General features: G+C 43.7%; 1 protein-coding gene and 1 long non-coding RNA gene across 4 annotated transcripts in view; one reads left to right on the plus strand and one right to left on the minus strand.

Annotated features, from left to right (window-relative positions):
* The window catches only part of WAPL (WAPL cohesin release factor), a 112,058-nt gene extending 111,058 nt beyond the window's left edge, over positions 1-1,000 (minus strand). For both annotated transcript variants that reach the window (XM_069071360.1, XM_069071356.1), the window contains exon 1: positions 796-1,000. The gene's annotated coding sequence lies outside the window, so the exon portion shown is untranslated. The remainder of the gene's footprint in view (positions 1-795) is intronic.
* Positions 184-20,152, plus strand: LOC138148593 (uncharacterized). Of its 2 annotated transcripts, XR_011165099.1 has the most exons (3): positions 221-503; positions 16,303-17,749; positions 19,263-20,152. It is a non-coding gene; the product is annotated as an uncharacterized lncRNA (long non-coding RNA). The 2 variants fall into 2 exon arrangements; XR_011165098.1 differs by having other exon boundaries at positions 184-503; positions 16,303-20,152.
* Positions 20,153-21,768: the final 1,616 nt, after the last annotated feature.

Raw genomic sequence — 21,768 nt, forward strand, 5'->3', positions numbered from 1 at the left:
GTGAGTGGTCAGGGCTGGAGTTTGAGCAGGGCCCTGAACCATCTCAACGCCATTTGCGCTCCCCGGCCGGCCGCCCCCCTTCCTCCCCCAGCCGCCAGCTCCGTCACGGCGCTTCCCACAGGCCCCGCGCGGCCCCGGCCGCCGCAGCCAATCGCACCGCCGTTCGGACTAACCGTCGCGCAGGCGCGGGGCGCCACACGCGCCGGGGCCCGCCATGGTCTCTGCCGCGAGGGCCGACGGGAGGTGTAGTCCCGGGCCGCACTCCTGGGGCGGGGGTGTGGGTGAGCCCTGGTGTTCGGAAGTAACGAGTAAGGAGGAAGGGCCCGCGCTTCGTCGAGGCCTGGGGGCCCGGGACTCGGGCTGCCGCTGCTAGCGCCTACTGAAACTTCCGGTCGGGGGAGAGAGTGCTGAGACTGGGACCGAGCATATGCCTCGGTGTCCGTGGCTTGCCCTGCGGCGACGCCGCAGCCGGAGGACCCAGAGGCGCCCTCGAACTCCTAATGGTAGGTACCGGGACGGGGCAGAGTGTGCCCACCTGCCGGCACGGTCAGTCCGGGCTCCCATAGGCTCCTTAAAGAGGCCCATGGAGCCCGGGATGCTGGGGGCACTTGGTGCTGGAGAGAGACTGGGGCTAAACACCCCTCACCCCGCTGCCTCTGTCTGTGTCTCTTCTCTGCTTCTCCCCGTCTCTGGTCTCTCTCTTGACCCACGCAATCAGCGACAAAATGCAGCCCTCATGAAGATATCACGAAAACATGTTTAAAATACCCTTTATAGAAGAAAGCAACCAAGCACCTTTTTCCATTTTAAAGAATCAGAAAATCTTTATCCTCTGACATTCCTCGGTGCTCCAAATGAGTCATCCTGGAAATTGACAGCTGCCAGCAACTGATGTCACAGATCCTTAAGGGATCAGGTAACTAGATCTGTGATCCTCTCTCTCTCCCTCTGTCTCTCTGCTGCTCTATCTCTCTGTCTCCCTCCCTCTCTCCTTTATTCCCTCCCCCCCACCATGCTAGAACTTGTTGTGAAAGCACAGTGATTATTTGTTCGATATTTTTTTGTGTACTAAACCTTCAAAAACCTCATCAATGGAAAACTAGATTTATTTGACCCAATTGTATGTTAACTGTCGAATTGCATTCATCTGGACATAAAGGAGACCTGGTTTCTAATTCTGCCTTTGCCTGCAGTTATTTGGTGTCCTTGAGTTATTTGTCTCTAGTAATCTGCCTCAGTTTGCTCGTTTGAAACTTAAGGGAGTTGATACTGGATAATATCTATGAGATTGTGTTTTTCATCTGACAACTTTAACAATGTATTGTGGGTTTTATTTTAATTATCACTGTCATTTCTCTTCCCACTTAAAGTTTAATAAAGATAACCAAAATAAAACCATATTCATGACTTCTGTATCTATATGTGGTCTCATTCTTGGGGAAGAGGGGAAATTAATGGAGCTTTAGGTAATTACTTGAGAAATTAATAAGGTATTAGTTACCATTTTTCCTCAAGTCCTTCTATTCATATGCCTAAAGGTTATGTTTATGAAACACTTAAAGTGGCCAAAGTGGCCATCTCCTAAATCATAAAGAATAGTTTAAACAATATGTAACCAGTATGTTAGTGAAGCTATATGTATATGAGTCCATAGAAAACAGTTCCGATTCAAGGCATTGGTGCTGCTTAGCAGTTGAATGATTAAAGCACCACAGATAGATGGATGCATTACTGTAAATATAGATAAACTGCATTTTTACAATTTTTATGCATAGTATCTCTTTTTTTTTTTCTTTGTAAAAGCCGACTCTATTGCAGCTGGCTTGAATGGAAGTTAGGTCTGAGCTCTCTATCCTTCAGGGTGTAGTCTCTGCAGGAGTGTTTATTTGAACCAGTTTTGCTTTAAAAAGTCAATGTGGGACCTTATTTTATAATTTTCTTTGAAGACTACTTGTTGGGGTGCAGGCTCCACTTACTATAATTACTTAGATGATACAGTGGTGGGTGCTAATTAAGGGGTAATTATCATCAGAAGCAAAAGCTAAGATCAAAAAGTCAAAAGGAACAAGGAGATAATTGCAAGATTTTTATACCAAAAGTGTATAAAGCTTGCTATTAACCCTCTAAATTCAAAGTATCTAAGTTCTTTATGGGGCTAGGCCCAGTGGCTGTTAGAAAGGCCAAAGAGTTAAAAAAAAAAAATACTGCGGAGGCCCTTTTTAGGTGACTCTTGTTTTCTCCCCATTTTAAAATACTGAACTAACAAAATACCGTCTAAAATTCTATATAGAGAATGGAGCTCTCCTGTAAGCCACTGTCATTCTGACCCACATATAACAGTCACATTTCTGCACTCATCCAGGTAACTTAGAACATGAACACTGCATTTAGGTCTTGGGATTTTCTTAAGAAAAATAAGCCTGGCCAGAGCCTTTGTGCCCTCTTGACTGCAGGCCCCAGTGATGAGGTATGGGCTCTGGGAGCCCCCTCCAACTCTCCTTGAGTCCTTGAGGTACAGGCTCTGGGAACCTCCCTTGGACTCTAGATTAAATCATCCCATTTGAAGAGGCTTTTGCATGAGGCTATAAGCCTTACATTGTGGCTTTGCTCAAGCCTCTGTTACTAGACTTCCCACCCTTGAACTGGCCTAGCCCACCATTGTCTGTAATCTCCAGATGGCCTCCCACCCTTAATCACTCATTGACCTCATTAACTCCTCCTGAAGACCCTCCCCAAACTCCTCCTCTAGACCACCCCTAGATTCCTCCCACAATTTTCTGTATATACGACCCCATCTAATACGAAGTGGGTGAGAGTGCCATAGAATGCCATAGAATTGTGAGACTACCATAGACTTACTCTGTGTCTAATGTAAACCAACTTTTAATAAATTACTTTTCTTTGGCCGAGAAGACTTGAGTCGAATTCATTGGGCGGGACCCGGCGTGTTGGTATTTTGGGGTCTCCAGAGCCACCCTAACCCTCTTAGTGGATGCCCTCTTAACCAGGTCGTGGAGCTGTGGCCAAGCCAAAGATGTCTACTACGACCTTGTCTAACTTCCTTCTCTCTCCCCTGGGGAAGCCTTTGGGTTCCTTTGGCTCATTTCCATTTTCTTTGTTTCTCTTAACTCTTCCATCTACATTTCAAGGGAACAAACTTCTGAAGCCGGTGCCATAATTTTTTCTGGTCTGGGGCCTCTGGCCCCAAGGAGAATCTATTCTAAGCAACTTGGAGAGTAAGGACTGTCTCTTTAAACACCACCATCAGCACTCAAATACTTATTGAAATTGAATTTTTATTAATGATAAGACTAAAAACAAACCAAAGTATTTGTATTGTCATTTTAGAAAGTGTGATACTGCCAGAGACCACCCTTCCTGTCTTCAGAGGAAGGTTAGGGTCTCCTACCCCCTACTAGACTTGGGAAAGTCCCAAGTGAATTTACAATTACACTTTGATTATAGGTTTCAGAAAATACCCCTGAGGAAAATAATGACTGTGAGGTATACTGCCTGTATCTAGCAGATGGTTACAAATTGAAGTTCATGAGACAATATTTTTTTTTCCATTTGTATGAACTTCTTTAAAGAAAAATGCCTTAAAAGTCATTTGAGCAAAGGGGAAGGGAACAAACATTAAGCATTTAACTCTGTGCACTGTGGGCTAAGGGCTTTAAAAAACTCAGGATCAGAAGGGACCTTAAAAAAATATATATTTGTAAAGCTCTTTGCTAGCCGTTATTTTTATTGTTGTTGTTCCCATGCTTAGTTTAGTATTCCCTGAGGGGGAAAAGGAGGTCGTTTTGAGGTGGCTTTATTTGTGTGTGGTTTGTTTTAGCACAGTGCCTGGCATGTAGGTGCATAATAAATGCTTGTTATTTGGTGAATTTCTATACGGAGTTTCTGTTAACTTTCTTATTTCAATAGATGTGGATCCCTAGAACCTGGCTTTCCAGGAAAATTTGGATAAACACCCTAAGACATGCTTTTGGGAATATATTGCTGTCTCATCCTAAGTGTAGGTAAAGGACAGGCAAAATGTGGTTGAGGAGTTGATCTAACAAAGAAAGACACTTAGATCTGAGATTTTAGGAATGTTAAAGAAAGACCCTGAAAGCTGGTGTCTTTCCATGCAGTAGGCTGGACTACTGAGTCAGAGGAAGCCCAGTGGAACTAGGCTTGAAAACTTCCACATTCACCTTCAGTGCTCCATTTCCTTTCAGAGCCAGGCTCTTCCCAAGTCCTGTGACTGTTAGCTCCAAAACCTCTGGCCTCCTTTCTTTCTGTTTCTTCTGCTACCACCTTCATCCTGGCATTCGGTTACCGCCTCTTGCTTGAAAATTGCAGTAGCTGCCCGGCCTTCCTGCCGACTTGTCCTCCTTTGGTCCCTCCTTCCTGCTGCTTCCCAGACTTTCCTTATGAATAGATCTGATTAGATTTGGTCACCTTTTTCTCAGGCCCTCTTGTCTTCCAAAGGAAGTTTAAAGTCCCTTGTCTGGCATTGGATCATCATGGGATTTAGACCCAGTAGGGTTCTTAAAGAATGTCTTTACAGATGAAGATATTGAGGCACAGGGAGGAACTAAGCCAGGTCCTTTGAGTCCCCTACTGACGCCCCAATTCAGTGCTCTGAGTTCTACCATCCTCTGCCTCTGGTCATTATCTCTTTAGAGCTGGAAGGCACTTCAGAAGTCACCCAGCCCAAGGCCTTCAGTTTACCTAAGAGGAGGTCACCTGGCCAGTAAGTGTCAGAGCCATATATCAATGGAAGGACTTAACCAGTTCACTGCCAATCAGTGAATTGAAGAAGGAGTCATGATCTTATTTTAGGGAACAAAAGCAAAAATCTGGTGGCATACAATGCAGAATAGATTTCACATGTTAAAAAGTTATTAGTCCCACAGTCACAATTTATCCTTTCATTTTTAAAGCCTAAAAATCTCCCTCTGCTCACCTAAAAAACCTATCTATTTCCCTTCATCTTTGACAAAATCAAGTGATCTGGGGATTCATTTTACTAGGGGAAAATGCCCAGGCTTGTCGTTCCAAGCCTGCATGCTGGCCCCTCATGACCTTTCAACTCTTGTTTCATCATCATCCCATGCCCCTCTGGGCTCTACCTCTCCAGCCCAATTGGCCTGTTCCCTATATATTTTATTTACCTCTCTTCCTTCGTTTCTTGCAGTTTCCTGTGGAGGCCCTCCACAAAGCCTTTCTCCAAACCCCTTAATGCTAGCCCCTTCCCTATCAGAATGGAGACTATCTCTTCTATGTCTTGTTTTTACACAGCTGTGTACATGTTGTCTTCCCCCTGCTAGACTGAAAGCTTCTTGAGAGCAGGGACTGTTTTTGCCTTTCTTTGTTCCCCAGGGTTTAGCACAGAGGTTGACACATTTCATCCCTCAAACCTGATAGTACTTTACACCTCACTTTATACCTTCATCAGTGGGTGTCATATCCCTTTTATTTAGCCTATAAGCTCCTTGAGGGCCAAGGCAGAACAGGTGCCCCACAAATGTGTTAAGTTTAATCATTCTCCGAATTATTAAGCATAGGAACCCTTGGAGTTTTCATTTCAGGCTTAGGCTGGACTCTGTTGTCCAGTACAGCTCTGAGATCCTTCAGATGGTGTGATGGGAATGTAAATTTAAAGATCTTCCCTGCCCCTAGGCTAAAGTGCACCTGGAGCCTGGGGTGGGAGGCTTGTTTTTCAGTAGATACTTCTTGATTGGCCAGTAAGTCAACAAGGTTGTTACATTCTCTGAGCCAGGAGAAGGCTATATAAGCCCTGATGTGCAGCTTTGTTTTGGGGCTCACTTTGAGAAATGTTTTGTGATTTGATCAGATGAAACCCTGGGAAGCCGTTGTCCAGGGCCCCCCAGCTTTGAAACCCAGATGTTGTTTGGTATGGATGTAATGGTTGGACAGTTCGGAAATTTGTCTACTTGATCTGTTGCTGTCTTGATAATTCTGTCTGTATATTCTGAAGTTGGGGGTGTTGACCTCTTTCCCCTGAACTAGGTAAAGGATACATATTTGACTGATTAAAGTAAGCTTGTTAACCCATTTTGAGTTACTTTCCTTTATCAAAGCAGATCCAAGAACCTGTGTTGGCAGTGACCCTGGGGACGCTGGGGTGCTTGATGCCACAGATGGGAATAAGCAGATAGGAATAAACACTCAAAAAGGAGTCGCAGGTTCGGCTGCCGGGATCTAGGTCCCCTGGGGAGTGGAGAGGGCAGAGGAGGTGACTCCACAGTGGAGCCAGACTGTGGGGGAGGGGAGAGGAGGTCACCCCACAGGGGAGCCAGACTGTGGGGGAGGGGAGAGGAGGTCACCCCACAGGGGAGCCAGACTGTGGGGGAGGGGAGAGGAGGTGACATTATGGTACTAGACTATGGAGGGGGGGAGAGGCTCCTCAGGTCATCCCTGGGTGTGAAAGCCAACTGCACAGTAGAATGTAGGCGGCTCCTTCTCGGCTGGGATGATCAGGTTGCTTTAATAGTGGAAGGTTTTCTGTGGTGGGTGTGACTATGAGGAAATAGGGCTCAGTACTGGTTGGAAAGCCTCGTCTACATTTTCTGAGACCTTCCTCTCCATTCTTGATAAAAAACAGTGACAAGCTTCTAGCCCAGAAGAGCTCTGGCTTGGGCTCTGAACCCTGATTAAGACTCCCTGAGTGACCCCCAACCAGCCGAGGCCCTGCTGTGGGTCTTGGGTTCTTCCTCACTGGGCCCCACTCAGGAACTGTTTCAATAAAGTCTGTGTGAATGTTAGCTAATGCCTTTTTTATGATGGAGAGACTTAGTGATCCAGCTGGAGGGGCAGAGTGGAAGAAAATGACCCCTGGGTGTATTGGTGCAGTGTGACTCTGGTCTTTAGACTCCAAATAGGATTTGGGGAATTTGCCCAGATCTCATAGGGACCATGGTCAGAGATCCCTGTTATTTGGGATTGGCCGTGGTGACTGGATCAGGGCCACTTCCTACCTACCTCTGAGCTGGGCTTTAAACCATATGGAATATCAGATTGTGAGTTTGGGATTTGGAGTCAGGAAAAGCTGAGTTCAAATCCCAGTTCAGCTATTTACTAGCTTTGTGACCTCTCAGGAACTGTGGCTCCTTGCTGGTCAAATATTTTGATTTTATCAATGCCTGCTGGGCCTCTGTGCCCCACAGCAGGAACATGCATTTTTTGTGCTCAGGAGTTTGTGTGCATACAAAGTGACCTCTTCACAGAGCAGTCTAGTCAAGTTTTCCTGCCCATAAAGGGCACCTGCTGTTTTTTTCTCTTCTCACTTGCTACCTCAGACCAGGAGTTGTGCTATTGTGAGGAAAGGATTTAGGAAAGGAAAGAAAGGAGGGACTTCCAATTTTGGAGAAATACTTCCAGATAATTTGGTTTGGGAGTTTTTTGTGGAGAGGGCAGAAACTTGAGGGATGGAAGGAAGTTCAAGCCCCTTTGGTTCCCTTGTGACAATTAGCCAGCCTCTTTGGGGCCTTTCTCAATCTGCTGCTTCCTGTGCTCTCACTGTGCACCCCTGGGTCTCTTGCTGGGAAGTCCATCCTTCCAACTCCTCCTCTCAGGCAAACTAAGCCCCAACAAGTAACATCAGCACCCTCGACAGAGAGGCCTCCCTAAAGAATCCTGCTCTTTGGGTCACTGTTTCATTATGGATGAGTGTTGGCTCCTAGGGCTGAAAGATGATCGGTTGCAGTGGGTTTTCCCAGCTTGAGGCAAACCTCTTGGAACAATAACATGAAAGTCCCCAAGCTTAAGGATTTGGTAGATTTACAAATTCTGAATTTGGGAAAACTTAAAATCGCTGTGGCGATTTAACAACCAGCTTGTTGCCCCACGGTAACCCTTTCACTCACCCCTCCCCAAATACAGGCACGCCAAATACAGTATACCCAGTGAAACGCTAGACTCTGGCTAGGGTCGGTGTGGGCATGAATAGTGTATGCCTTGGCAGAGAGACTTTAGCCCGGTAGTTAGCACCCTCCAGACCTCGTGTAGTTAGTTTGTACCTTTCCTCTACTGAATGATTTCCTCCTTCTCCCCACCCCCTTATCTTCCCATTGCTGGAAGCTGGTGGCACTATGGAGAGAGCTCTGAGCCTTAGACACTTACCATCAGTGTGACCTTGGGCTAGTCCGTTTGCCTCAGTTTCCTCAGCTGCAGCATGGGGCTAATAATTGTGAGGATCAAATGGTATATTAAAAAAAATACTTATCGCAGTGTTGGTATACTGCTGTTCAACCATTTAGTCGTGTCCAACTATTGGTCAGACCTTTGGATCACAGCACACCAATACTGTCCGGGAGGTTTTCTTGGCAAAGAGACTGGGGTGGTTGCCACTTCCTTCTCCAGTAGATTAAGTCCAACAGAGGTTAAGTGACTTGCCGAATTTGAACTCAGATCTTCCAGACTCAGTGCTTTATGCCCTGAGCCATCTAGCTGCCTGCTGGCACATAGTAGGTTCTGTGTAAATGCTTGTCCATCCATCTCCTTAACCCCACAAGAACTTGAGCTCCTTTAGGCCAGGAGCTGTCTCACTTTTCTATCTGTATTCCTAGCAGCTAGTGAGGTGCCAGTATCTAGAAGTACTTAATGAATGATTAATTAATTAGTGATTAAGCTCAGTCTTCAGAAGGAAAATGGAAGTACCCCACTGTAAGGGGCTGAAAGGTGAAAGGACAGAATCATACAGTGATGGAGTGTAGTAGAATTAGGCATTCATAGATACAATGATTAGTAATGATAACTAATAGTACTACAATAACAATAACTAGTAATTTTATAGCATGTTGAGTTTTTGCAAAACATACATTGGGTCATTTGATCCTCATGCTACCCCTGGGATGTGGATGTTATTATTATTTTCCCCATTTTACAGATGAGGAAACTGCGGCAAACAAAGGTTAACGTGTCTGAGGCAGGATTTGAACTCAGGTTCTCACACTGTCTACTATACCACTTAGCTGTCCCTAATATTTTCATGTTCATGGGACAAAATATAGAACCTAGATGGGGCAGTGGAGGTAAGGCCAGTTCTCCCACAATGCCCTTCTCTGTTTGGTTGGTGGGAATTATGGCACAGATCATGGCCAAGTAACAATCTGAGACCTAGAAGCTGGGTTGGACGGGGTCAGGCACCATGCTTTGGCATCCACGGAGGCTTGCCAGCTCTTTCCTTACTTCATACTGCTCTGTCTGCTTGGGTGGTGGCCACAGGAGTAGGACAAGGGTAGAGCCTGCCTTCCAGTACTTCTGAGAGCTCGAGGCCAATGAGGTGACCTGTTCATTTTGGACTCCCCAGGCCACCGCCACAAGCCTGCTTCAAGGAAGTGGGCCAAGGAGCTCTGGGCACTTCTGCTCTGCTGCTGTCAGTTCTTAGGGCGCCTGTTCCACTCCAGCGAAGGCCCTGGCAGCCAAGAGCAGCCAGCCACCTGTGACCTACTTTTCGAGGTGGCTGCTGCCTGTTTGGAGGTGGGGATTCAGGGGTGTGACTCCTGCTGGCCAGGCAGCCGCAACCTCCCTAGCTCCTGAACCTTCAGTGCCTGCCCTTTGCCATAGCCGAAATGGAGTATCCAGGAGATAAGGGTCCATCCATTAGAAAGACAGGCCTGCTTCCAGTCCAGGAAGAAGGGGGAGCTTTGTTGTTCAAGCATAGCCTTTCTCTGGGATTTTAGTGAACAGTCATGGTTCATATTTGGCTACTTTTGTCTGGCAGTCAAATATTATTTTCAGTCAGTTGGTCCATTGAGATACCGGATCATAAACCCCCTCTTTAGAAGACTGTTAGAGGCCAGTAATGAAAGGGGCAGATTTAGACTGGATTATTCCAGGTAAAAACTAGGCCATCCAGGCCTGCTGCTTTAATTTGGGACCAACATACACCACAGTGTATATTACTTAGACCATTTATCTCTTCCTATCATAAATGAATGAAGGAATGAATGAATGAATGAAAAAGTAAAGCCTTTTTTATTTATGAAAGTATTACTTTGTGCTGAGAAGATAGCCATAAGGTCACTTAAATACTGGGGGAAGGTTCTCACCAATCTGAACAGCAGAACCCTAGGGCATCATTTCCAAAGATTGGGGACAGTCTAATGGTAGTAGAAGGAGTTCATGACTGGTAATGCAGATCCCTTATTTAAAATTCTAACTTAGACACAACAGTAATAAAATCTTCCATTTAGGTTTGTAAAGTATTTTAAAGCACTTTATTACTTCATTTAATCCTTAGAACCCTGTGAGGGAGATGCTATCATTGTCATCCACATTTTACTGGTGAGATGGTTGAGGAAGACAGAGCTTAAGTGACTTCCAGTGGTCCCCAACATGGAAATGACTAAATCCAGATTTGAACTCAGCTCTTCCTCACCTCTGCCCACAGAACCACTTAGCTGCCTGGCAAGTCACTTCTCTTCTTAGTTTCTCAGTTTCCTCATGGATAAAATGCTATTTAGGGGTCCCAGCGCCCCTAAACCGCAACAGAGAGAATGGTATTTTTACTTACAGGGTTATTATGATGATAGTAGTGATCATCGTGCTTGTCTCATTTCCATTACAAGACAGGAAGCATCTTGAGTAGAAATCTTACTATTTGGGTATGCCCCCATCCCTTAGCATAGTGCCTGGTAAATCAGAGGGTGTCAATCACCATTTATTGAAGTGAACTTTAATAACTTTGCAAGTGACCCTAGAACAAATCCTTTCATTAAGGGGATTTGTTCTGTGAAGTTTGGATTCAATCAAAGGGCCCCACTTGAGGATCTAGAGGGCCACAGGTGGCCTCCAGTCCACAGGTTCCCCACCCTTGGTAGAGCAATAGCAGGTTTGCTGAATTTACCATTAGAGGGCATGAGGTCAAATCCCAGCTCTGCCACTTCTATGCACTTGAACTTGGCCAAACGCCTTCACCTTACCAGGTCTCGGTTTTCTCATCTTTAAAATGACGGGTTTGGTTCCTTGAAATGACTTGTTGAAGATCTGTTGGGGGTTGTTGATGTGTTTCCCAGACCAATGTGTGTAAATGCAGCATCCCCCCTCCATTCCCTATGTTTTCTATAAGAAATGCTCAGGGTAGATCTGGGTGCTCATGCCGCACAAAGACTTTGCTCTTATTTTCACAGATTTTGTCCTTTCACTGATTAACTATGAAATTCATCCTTGCCTGGACCAATAGTTTCCACCAGTATCCCATAGACGACACAAAGATTGTACAAGAGGCTAGAGTCAGCAGTCAGGGAAAAGGAAACAATTGAGCAATTCATGCACCAGATTTCAGTTTAGACTTCTGTAAAAAAGGATAATAATTGTTTGCAGTTTCAATAAGATTCAGGTCTTATAGTGAGAAAAGCACCACACTTTGAGTCAGCTGGTGCCAAACGGAGTCCCAGCTCTTGAATTTAATAGCTTTGTGGCCTCAGTTTACTCAAATGTAAAATGAGGATTGGTTATCTCTTCAGGCCCTTTCCAGCTCCAGTAATTTGTGTTTCTCTGGTATACACTTAACCCCAGCACCATCCAAATAAATGCAAGATGTGGCCGAGCTCAGCTTTTGACTAACAGATCTTAGTCATTAGACTAACAAAGGCCCAAGAACTTTTCCCAGTTCAATTCACTGAACCTTCATTCAACAAACATTTATTAACCACTGGAGGTGAGTTGACCTAAAGGCTTATAGTGGTGTAAATAGGCCCCTTCCTTTGTGCAGTCTTCTGCCCAGCCATTCCTTCCATCAGTTTAGGAATGTTCATAATTAAATATTCATTTAGGGTTGTTGTCTGGTTACAAAAAATAGTTTTAAGCCTTGTGTGAAATGATACAAACTGGAAAAAGGACGAGGATTCAGTGGAAGAAACACCCTTTATGAAGCACTTTTTGTGCTAGGCTAAGTGTGGGGATTGCCCTCCGGGAGCTTACTTTCAAATTGGGAGGAACCACACCTACCTACTCGGGCATGGTGGCGAGAGTTAGGAAGACCTGTGTTCAGATCTCTCCCCATCACGGCCTCGCCGACGAGTCACTTAACCCATCTGGGCCCTAGTTCCTCATCTATAAACTAGGGGAGCTGCCTGGGGGGCCTTGGAGGGGCCTTTGGCTCTAAGCCATTGACCACCCTGCTCAGACCTCCCATCCTCTGCCCCCACCAGCCATAGTTCACTTGACAACATCGCCATCTGGTGGCCCAGAGACTGAAGTTCCAGAGAGACTCTAAGGCAGCCTCACACCCCCTGGACTGAGCCAGGTGCCTCTCTGGAGACCTCGGCCTTAATTTAATTTACAGAAAATTTACTGGGCTTTTCTAGAGGACTGGCAATCAATACCTGCCACCCGCCCTTAAGTCTGAAGGTTCAGATCCTTATAGAGGCATAAACTTCAAGAGACCCCAGCAGCCCCATTTCACAGATGAGGAAATTGAGGGTCAGCCAGTGATCAGACTCCAAGTCCAGTATCCTTTCAGGCACACACACACATTCATGTCTGATGAACCAAGTGCTAGGAGCAAAGGATGAGTTTTGTGTTCTGTAAAGTCGCTGGTTGGGGAAATGGCAGTTTTTCCCATTCTTTGGCAACCTCATTACTAGATTGGTTTCTTAAAAAAAAAACAACTTTAAAAAAAATCCTCAAACACCTGTTTCTAGGTGACTTTATTACTATACTAGTTTCTTAAAAAAAAAAAAGTAAACACCCCAAAAGGGCATTTCTAGATGACTTCATTAGTAATTTAAAAATAAAATAAAATATAAAAATACACACCAGGAAAGAGCATTTTGATATATGCAGAATATAAGAGCTTTACATATGAAACTGAAAATCTCCCCTTCGTGATGCTTGCTTTAAAAACAACTACTGTATAATGTATAATGAAGTCTGCAATTTAATCTCAGTACTGCCCTCCTTGTCTATGTTCCTTTCTGAACTGCCTTCAATCCTTTTTTCTAATGCACAGAATTTGGTGTCACTAAAAATAACTACCCAAGATTCTCTGAAATCATCTCTTTCATTCTTTCTCTTACCTTACTGTAATATGTCAAAGTCTGTTCAGCTACTCTCCAGGTGTCTAAGAGAGGCCCTTAGATGCTGGTTCTTTTTCTTCCCTCCCTCCCTTCCACCCCCCCCCCCACACACACACACACACACACTTTTAATCATCCCCTTCTAGGTCAGGAAATTTGTTTTGCTAGTGACTATTCCCTCCCTGGATTATCATGCCTTTTATGCCTCAATTGCCCATATCCACAGATCATATTTTTAAGGAAGTTTCCAGATATCTAAAAGATTACCCAATGGTCCACCCAGCAATCGGTCTTCTTGGCCAGCCAGGTCTGAGGAGAAATAGCTCAAAGTTAGGCCTGGAAACTGGCAACTGGGAAGAAAGAACATTCTTGGAAAGGTTATGTTGTTAAAATGACATCAGAGAGAAAGACACGTCTTGATGCTGCACGTGGAATAAATCTGCAGTCAGGGAAACTGAGGGCTGCAGGGGGAGAGTGGGAGGGCACAGAGAGAGCCTTGCACTTGCAATTGGGAGACTTTGTTTTGGTGAGCCTTGAAGCCTACTGGTTACAGACATGAGAGGAGGCAGCCTGGTGAAGGGGAAATGGCATGTGATTTACACTGGTCTTGTTGAGGTTTAGGGGTACCAGGATCCCGAAATAGCGACATATGGTTCCTGCCCAAATGAATTCAGCTCAGGCCTTCTTTCAGCCAAAGACAAGGTTTATTAGAACACAATCAGCCATGCTGGCCAGACTCTTAAGGAAACTGAGCATTTGTGATGCTTGTCAATACAAGTGGGCCAGATTGAATCTGAGCTATTTAATGGGGGAACAGAAGACTGTGGGAACAGAGAAAGGGTCTTGATGGAATTAAGGGTGGTCTAGGGTGGGACCAGGTGTAGACAAATGAAAGGGAAGTTAATTAACTGGGAAGGGCCGTTGCCCCAGGCAAATGCCAGAGCCATGGGCCATATGGGAAAATCCAGGGGGTTTTCCTCTTTGGGGTCCAGATCCCAAAGACAGGGTCTTTTCATTTTGGAGTTTCTGATTCCATCCCTATCAGTATGAGGACCTGGGTTCAAATCCTGCTTCTGCCATTGGGTATGTAACTTTGGGCAAGAGGACTTCAGATCCCTAAGGGGTTGGAGTCGTTCCTTCCTACAACTAACTATAGCTATGTGACCACAAGAAAGCTACTGAACCTCTGAGCCTCAGTTTCTGCATCTGTAAAATAGGGACAATAAGACTTTCTAAATGATTTTTTTCAGTAAATATTCCCCATTCCCCAATAACAGTAATGTCAGCAACAGTCCCAGCCACTGAAATACTTATTTTTACTAGCAAGATGATATAGCCAGCATCTTTTCACAGTTCCTTTTTGACAGTGTGGTTCAGTGCCTGAGTTTTCATTCAAAGCAGGAGCCTGCTTAGTACATTATGTTGAAAATAAATGTAGTGTATCATATCACAGGTATCTTTTTTTTCCTTTTATTAAGCTATCCCTCCAAAAACCCTTCCCCCACTGAGAAAGTAAAATAAACCATGAAAAATAAAGCGCTGGATACATATCCACACAGACCAGCAAAGTAAATTGCCACACTTGCTACATCTGAAGACATCTATCCCTTCTATGTTTTGGGTTAATCAAATCTCTCTCAGCAGGTAAGTGAAATGTTTCATCCTCATTCTTTTAGACTTATGATTTATCAGAAAGTCTATCATCCACGGTTATTTTTCCTCATAATATTGTCATTGTGTAAGGCAGCTGAGTGGTACAGTGGACAGATCAACCAGCCTGGAGTCAGAAAAACCATAATCCTCCAACACTTACCTAGTTTTGTGACCTTGGACAAGTCATTTAAGCTGTCTGCCTCAGTTTCCTCATATGTAAAATGGAGATCATAATAGCATCTACCTCACACTCTTTTTATAAGAATCAATAAAGTGTTTACTTAGCACAAGGCCTGTCACATATACCAAATACTATATAAATGTCAGCTCTTTTTACCATACAAATTATTCTCCTGGTTCTGCTCACTCAATTCTGCCTTAGTTCAAAGAGGTCTTCCCAGTTTCCTATGAAATTTTCTATTTAGTAATATCTTATGGCATAATAATGTTTGGCCATTCCCCCATTTGGGGTTTTCTTGGCAAAGACACTGGAGTGCTTTGTCATTTCCTTCTCCAGCTCATTTTATGGATGAGGAAACTGAGGCAAAGAGGGTTAAGTGACTTGCCCAGGGTCACACAGCTAGGGAGTGTCTGAGGTTGGTTTGAACTCAGGAAGAGGCTTAAAACAAAATAAAACTTAGTACTTAGCTGAACATTTGATTTTTAACATTGGGTTCCTGGTCAGGTGTGGGTGGGTGTCCTCTGACATCTCCCTCTCTTAGATTGTGTGAAAGAAGGAAAGAATTTAGCAAGTTATTGGAGGAGGAGGGAGTTAGGGCAGAGTAGAGAGAATTCCAATTATCGAATATTTATTGTGCTCACAAGGGAGTTAATTGAGAAGCAAATTTGTTGGTTTGCTTCCTCACTTGCAAACAGTAGGGAGGGCCTGTCCCGACCTTAATCCCTGCACTGAGCAACTTGTCCAGGGGTCCAGGTAGAGCTCGGGCTCCTCATCCTGCAGAGACAGTTTGCAGAACTCTGCCACAGTCTGTTATCAGGGCATTGAGTGACTGCTAGGGTATGCACAGAATCTTCTTCCTCCCTCAAAGAGCTCAGCTTCACATTCTTTTACACAACAATTCTCCATGATTATGGCTCAAGGATTTCCTGGGAAGGATTAACTCTGCAGCTCTTTTTCCCCCTGAGGTTCTGTGACTGATTTTTTCGTTTCAGTGCCTCTGTTTGGTGACCCTTCTCTGATTTCCAAGTTTAGCTGAAAAAAAGGTAAGGGGTAGGTTGACAGTGAGCCAGTTTTCCTCCCTGATGTGTTGCTTGCTGGAATTCTTATAAAACAGGAGTCAAGTCGTAGTAAGCCTTCCCAGGTGCCCATCTCTCTAAAGGCAGCTAGGTGGGGCCATAGTGCACAGAGTGTTGGGCCTGGACTCAGGAAGACCTAGAGTTCAAATTCAGCTTCACATTCACTAGTTATGTGACCTTGAGCAAGTCACTTGATCTCTGTTTGCCTCAGTTTCCTCAGCTGTAAAATGGGGATAAAAATAGCATCTTCTTCACAATGTAAGTTATGAGGAATGAATGAGGCAATACTTTAAAGTTCTCAGCTCTGTGCCAGGTGCATGTAGGTGTTTAAGGAATACTGTTGTTGATTTTGTTTCAGGTGGCTGTCCAGGAGGAGGGAGATCAAGAGAAGCAGCCATGGGAAGATGGCAGTAAAATTCTTCTCAAGACCCCACCATCTTCCTTTCCCAACCCTGTTGACCATAGACCTGACTCCTGCGTTCCTCAGACAGTTGGAGGACATACCTCATGGGTAGATGCCCATTGTAGCCGCTCCTGTTAGGTAGAATGCTATAAAGATGCTGTAGCAAGAAGATAAAAAGCAATTTAGGGAGTAAGTCTGAGCATAGAAGAAGCAAAGTTAGAGCTTTTTGCAGATGATTTGATGGTATACTTAGAGATTCCTTAAGAGTCAACTAAAATTAATTGAAACAATAACTTCATCAGAGTTAAATAACATAAATCTACATAAATAATGATCATTTGTTATGTATTACCAACAAAACCCAGCAGGAAGAGAGAGAAAAATTTCATTTAAAATGACTAGAGAATGTATAAAATAGTTAGTAGTCATTCTTTTTGCCAAGACACACAGAACTATGTCAATACAACTATGAAACAATTTTTATGGTAATAGAAACAGACCTAAATAATTGCAGAAATATTAATTGCTCATGGGTAGGCTAAGCCAATATAATAAAAATGATAAGACTTCCTAAATTAATTTGCTTATTCAGTATAAATAAATAAATACAAATCAAGCTACCAATAAATCACTTTATACAACTAGAAAAGGTAATAATGAAATTCATCTGGAGTAACAAAAAGTCAAGACTCTCAAGAAACACAATGAAAAAAAATTGGGAAGGAAGGAGCCCTGGCAATACCATGTCTCAACTTGCATTACAAAGCAGTAAAAATCACAATTGTTTGATACTAGTTCAAAAAGGGAAAGGCCAGTTGGTACAACGTATTGGGCACAAATGTAATTGTATAATATTGTACTTTTAGGACAAAGAGATCACTTTCAGAAAAACCTAGATCTTGGATGAAGCAATACAGAGTAAAGTGAGCAAAGGATAGACAATATATTCTAGAACAACATTGTGAAAATGTCCAATTTCCAAAGACTTATGAACTCAGATCGATGCAGTGACTAAGCATGATTCTAGAGGATTGATAGCGAAGAATGAGACCTACCTACTGTCAGAGAGTGAACGGACAAAAAGGCAGAGCAAGACTTCTTTCTGGACATGTCCAGTGTGAAAATTTGTTTCTCCTTGACGCTGCATATTAAAAGACTTGTGTTCTTCTTCACCCAGCCTCCCCTTCACCCCCAATGGGTGCTTGTTAATTTTTAAAAAGTTATTTTTAAACATACAGCATGAATTGACAATTCTAAGCTCTCCTGCCCACGTTCAAAACAAAACAAAAAACAATTAGGCCCAGTAAAAGAATGCAAGGTCATCTTGTGGTTCCCAGAACAGAATCTGGCAGAATGCTGTCTTCAGTGTCCCCCACAGGCGACTTCGCCCTGCCGACACACGGTATGTTCTGATCCCAGCGCAAGAAACCTACCTGTTCTAGAAGGATCTTTTGTGATAACATGTCTACGTAGAGAAGAAACATGTTTGTGAGGCCAGAATGGAACATAGAGAGGACAAAGGATGCCTCTGGTAACCATGGGAAGGTAGTGAGGAGATGCTGATGATGTCTGCATGTTCTGAAGTCTGAAAAAACGTGTAAAGCTGAAGAATGGGGGAGACATTGTCTGATGGGGTTTTGTCTTGTCTTTTGGGGAGGGGGTGAAGAGGGAGGTATGTGAGTGTATATGAGTGTGTGTGTATGTGTATGTATATGTATGTGTGTGTGTGTTTTTCCTGGCTCAGAAAAGAGGCCAAGTGTACATTTGCATACTCTTGTTCTTTCTCTCTGTAAGGTTCTCTCTCTGTCTCTCTCTCTCTATGTCTCTCATCCCTTGGTCTCTGGGTTTATCTCTGGAGGTAGTTAGCTTTCCTCTAAGAGCCTCAAAGTATCTCTCATCCATCTTTTCTCCTTAATCTGGAGTTGCAGGACACCCCAGCAAACATGGTCCAGGGGGACCCTGAGAAAAGATCCTCTCTTCTGTGAGGGACTTCTTTGGGACAAGCATCTGCTTCCCTTCCCAGTGTCCTGTGCATGTGTCTATGTACCTTCTCCCTGTCATGAGCCCTGGGTCCTGTCCCTGCTGTCTATGTTCTCTTCTGGGCTCTAATGTATGTGAATCACTATTTTTTTTTTAAACAATCGGGGTTAAGTAACTCGCTCAGGGTTACATGGCCAGTTATTTCTGGGTGTGGTGCTGAGTGTCTGAGCCCAGATTTGATCCCCAGGTCATCCCGACACTGGAGCCTGTGCTCCTACTCACTGTGCTACCTGGCCGCCCTGATATGAATCACTATTAGATACAGTTGAAGCTAAGTTTAGCTGAGCAAATTCTATTAAACTTTTTAAAGTTAACAAACTTTTCTTTTTTCTCCCTCTTTCCTCCCCACCCACTGAAAAAGAAAAGAAAAACAAAACTTTTGTAACAAATATGCAGTCAGGCAAAACAAATTCTCACACTGACCCTGTTCAAAAATATATGTCTGATTCTTCATCCTCAGTCAGTCAGTCAATTGGCATTTATTAAATGCCTACTATGCAGGGTGGCTAGGTGGCACAGTGAATAGACAACTGGCCCTAGAATCAGGAGGACCTGAATTCAAATCCGGCCTCAGACACAACACAAAAACTAGCCGTGTGACCTTGGGCAAGTCACTTAACCCCAATTGCCCTGCCTTCCCCCTCCAAAAAGCAAAAAGAAAAGAAAAATGCCTACTATGTGTCAGGAACTGGGGTTATAAAGAAAGGCAAAAAACAGGCCAACCCTCTTGGAGCCCACACCTCTGAGAAGGTGGGTAGCACAGTGGGAATGGGCAACATATAATTCCATTTTAATAAACCATGACTCACATATTTGCCTTTCAGCAGAATTGTCCTTATTATGATCCATATCTTTAATTTTGTTTGCTCATTCAGCTTACACTCTTGTTTGCGGAGAGCCCGTGTGCCTGTAATTTATTGTCAACAGTCAAGACTGTGTTATTGCCAGTGGTCTTGAAAGATCCCAAGTTCTGTGGCTTCTGGGCATGTGGATCCAGGAAGCACATGTCTGTGGGAAGACAGTCAACTGCTGGCAGAGCATTTGAAAAAGAGAGAAGTTTTACTGACTTCCTTATCTGAGTACAAGCCCTAATCAGTCTTTAGCCCTTTGATCTGTTTCCCCAGCAACTCATTTACTAGTTGAAAGAGGATTTCTTTTTCAAGGATAATTTCCATAAACAGCAATCAATCTTTTCAGAAAGTTAAGTCAAACTTTCATTTCATAGACTCACAGACTCTCAGAGCTGGGAGGGACCTCAGAAGTCATGGGGGCCAAACCACACCTGAACAGAAACGATCAACAATTTCCCTGGAAAAAAAGTTGTCCAAGCCTCAACTTGAAGATTCTCAGTAACTGGGAACTCCCTCCCTACAAAGTCGGCCCAGTCCCCTTTGGGACCGCTCCTGTTGTTAGGAGGTTTTAACTTATGTGGAGCAGACATCTGACTCAGTATCTCCTACACCCTCTGGCCCGGTTGCTCCTTGTCCAAGGGACAGCCCTGTCCGTCCCCAACCCAAAGCTTTCTTTTGATCAGGCTCATGTCCCCAGTTCTTTCTCTGATCCTCATACAATCCTTTTTTCAAGTCTTGTCTCTTTTCTGGAACCCTCTTTTGGATCTAGCTCATCAACCAAAACACCCCAAATTTAAAAGTGGGTCTCGTGTATGATAGGAGCTTTTGTTGGGAAGTCCAGCTGATGCTAAAGATAACACTGGGGGAAACTGAACAGTAAGTTCTTAGTTCCCAATAAATCGTTATAAAACGAAGCTATGAAATTAGTTTTGCTTCATTTTTTTTTTTTAATTTCAGTTTTGGTCTGTGTGAAGAAATGTAGTTTTGGTTTTTTGCTTTTTTTTTTAACCTCACATATATGTATTGCATACTGGCCTATATTGTCTGGCTCAACCAGTCTTCTTACTGCTCCTCATGTACCACATTCTATCTCCTGGTTCTTTGCTTTGGCTTACAGGTGATCTATTCTCCAGGCCTGGAGTACTTTCCTTCCTCACCTGAGGTGTCTTCAGGAGTCAACTGATTCCTTCCAATGTTAGTATACCCCTCCAATACCTTTTTTTTTTTAATTGACTATATATCTTATACACATTATTAAATGACATAACATTTGAAAAGGTCTAGGCATGGTACCTGAAACACAATATGCCATTTACAAAAATTTGTTCCTTTCCCTTCCCCTATTTACTTATCTGTGGACATGTTGTTCCTTGTTTTGAAAGAAGACCAATGACATCCCTGGTGATGGCTTGACTTACCCATGAATTGGATTTAAGTGAGGCAAAGTTGCACAAAGTTGTCCACCTTACTTCCTCTTCCAAAGCAGCGGCAAGACAAAAAGACAAAAATCAAGATGACTAGTGATGGCCAGGAATGCAGTGGATGATTTTGGCAATTAAGGGAGACCAGTAGAGGATGACTTTCAGAAGAATTGTGGATGCCCTCTTCAGAAATAGGGAAGTCAGGAAGAGGAAGAGACTTAAAAAGGGGAAACCGTTTTCTTAGTATTGACTTTGTAGCCAATAGGATGACCTAAGGGGCATCTAATTGGAGATGTTCAGCAGGTGCTTGATGTTAGACTGAAGCTCAGAAGAGAGACTAAAGCAAGATGGAGTCGTCCATGTATAGGAGGCATTTGTATAGAATGAATCATCGAAGCCATAGATACTTAGGAGATAAATCACTGAGAAAGGTATGTCAAGGGCAAAAAGCAGCAGAGGACTCATGGCAGAACCTTGGGGCATAGCTGTGGTTTGGATCGGGGTGGGGAACCTGTAGCAGGTTAATTACACAATTTTCATAATGAATTTCATAATGAAATTATGAAGCTCCCCAAATAGGTAAGGGAAAACCAAGATATGAGCAATGTCACGAAAGCCAAGGGAAAACAGGATCCTGGAATGGAGTGGCGTGTGGTCAGAGTTCAAGAAGAGTGAGTTCTGAGAAAATATCATTAGATTTAGCAAGAGATGGTTGGTAATATCGAAGAATAAAGTTTCAGTTGAATAAGAAAGTTGAAAATAAGAGTTGAGAAGTGAACAAGAGAAGAAAAGGAGGCATCTAGACATGGGAGAAGAGATATACAAAGATCGCTTGAGCATCTGGGAGCTGGGGGAGAAGCAGGAAGACAACTGGGAATCCACTAAACAACTGCTTTTTGCCTTATTTTATTCTTATTGTGATTTTGTTAATTTCCAGAGCAGAGTAGAATAACTTTGAACAGGATTTCTGTGAAGTGGACGGTCCAGTCATTATTAGATCTGTGGTGGATTAAAAAATCATAAGCTTATGGGAACAGACACCAAGAGCTTTTCCTGCAGAAAGCAAGAAAATTCCATTCTAAGAGCAGCAGCAGGGTCACAAATGACAT

Source organism: Petaurus breviceps, unplaced genomic scaffold (genome assembly GCF_028583685.1).
Source record: "Petaurus breviceps papuanus isolate PSGF00001 unplaced genomic scaffold, PetGlider_PUasm1.0 90825, whole genome shotgun sequence".
Lineage (NCBI taxonomy): Eukaryota > Metazoa > Chordata > Mammalia > Diprotodontia > Petauridae > Petaurus > Petaurus breviceps.